This window comes from Rhea americana, unplaced genomic scaffold, assembly GCF_003343005.1.
Source record: "Rhea americana isolate MKP2758 unplaced genomic scaffold, rheAme1 scaffold_100, whole genome shotgun sequence".
Lineage (NCBI taxonomy): Eukaryota > Metazoa > Chordata > Aves > Rheiformes > Rheidae > Rhea > Rhea americana.
In genome coordinates, this window is record NW_028185040.1 from 1,656,751 (window position 1) to 1,658,398 (window position 1,648).

Here is a 1,648-nt window from a genome sequence, read left to right on the forward strand (position 1 = left end):
ATACTAACCTACTGTATAATATGAAAATAGTGCAGAGGAAATATATCGAAAGGCAATTCCGCTAGTACTTCATTTACTTTACAGTAGCTTCAATAAGAATTTAGTCAAGAAAGATTCATAAATCATTATATTGTAGCTCAGCCATTTCACAGCAAAAATTCAAGTGTAATTTTCATTTTCTGGTTTCTAATTAAAGATCTATAATGAAAATGTATATAACTTGACTGCTTAACTACTCTCATTAATGATGCTGAACTGGGAATTGACACTGTGACATCTTGTACCACTCCCTGTGGTAACTGCACTGTGTATACACTGTACCGTGCACTGCTTTTCAGAAAAGTAAACAATTGCTCTTTCAAGCCACAAAAATGCATGTCTGCTCTCAGAGACATGCTTTTTGCTTCATCATTAAAGAAAAATGTGCTGCGTGCAATATCAAAAGACCAAACGTATGCAAATCCCAACACTTCATCAGAGAAAAATGTACAAACAATTGAAAATGTTTTCCCCACTTTATACAACAATATATTGACAGAGAATCATCCCCCACAGACCTGGGAGATCCCACACTTCAGAGGATTCCACCCAAATTCTTCACACCAATTTCACAAGCTCTCAGGAGGAACGAAATATTTCTCATAACAGCTAAACCAAAATGGCTTGAAACTTTTTAAGAAGATCCTGCATAAACCCCAGAAAATCAAYGAGTCTTTCTGTAAGAATAAGCCTCAAATAAAAATGTAGTTCTTAAGACAGTACTTTGTTCTTGTCTTTACTACTGATATTCCAAGAGAACCTTTTCTCTCTGCAACTTCTTCCTGCAATGAGATCATCATCTATTACTGCAGAAATTAATGTGATGTTAAAATAAGCATGGTGTGGCTATGCTACATGATCAAGTGAGGAAACAGGCTGAGGCAGTATAGAGTTTCACAAAAAGCAAGTTTTAAAATATTAACAAAAGTCAAAGAAGGTGTTTTATGTCTACTACAACAGATTTAATTCACTTGCATGTCCTCTTTCTTTGCTTTAGGTTCATCTACTTGAGCTAATTTTAGTAAAATGAGATTTGACCTCTGCCAAGGGCTCTTGGGAGTATTCTTGATTCCTACTGCTAGGTCTGTCATTTTAATCATGCTTTTCCACTTCCMTATGGTTTCTAATATGGGAAATGCCATTTCTTCCAGATTGCTGATCATCTCCAGCTGAGCTCTTAGTCACCCTACACCTAGCAATACGCATGCTGAGAAGTAAATGACTGCACATCTGATCCAAACTCCCATGAATGTTACTTGGCTCTTTGTGCATAAGTTGGAGTATATTTAATAGCGTATTTTTTTTTCTTCTCTATACGTTATCTTAAATCCTCACAAACTTGTTTATACACAGAATTTAGTAGCAGAGCAGTCCGGTAGCATTTGGGACACTGCCCCGCTCTCGGGGCACCGCCGAGGCCGAGTCTCGCCGTCCGCGCCTCAGTGCTCCCGGCGCAGTAGAGGCTCCCCAGGGAACGCCTTTGGGTAAAGCAAACCGGAGTTAATTCTGGAAATAAAAACAAATAATAATAATTAAAAAAAAAACCCGCCACGGACCTACCTCTGCCTGCCCCAGCCGTGACGCAGCCCGCCTCGCCCCACCCAGGTCT

The 1,648-nt window shown here is 39.2% G+C and overlaps 1 long non-coding RNA gene across 1 annotated transcript; it reads right to left on the reverse strand.

Annotated features, from left to right (window-relative positions):
- Positions 1-501: 501 nt before the first annotated feature.
- LOC146601530 (uncharacterized) lies at positions 502-1,646 on the reverse strand. Its single transcript, XR_014895767.1, has 2 exons — positions 1,600-1,646; positions 502-1,517 (listed from the first exon to the last, which is right to left on the reverse strand). It is a non-coding gene; the product is annotated as an uncharacterized LOC146601530 (long non-coding RNA).
- Positions 1,647-1,648: the final 2 nt, after the last annotated feature.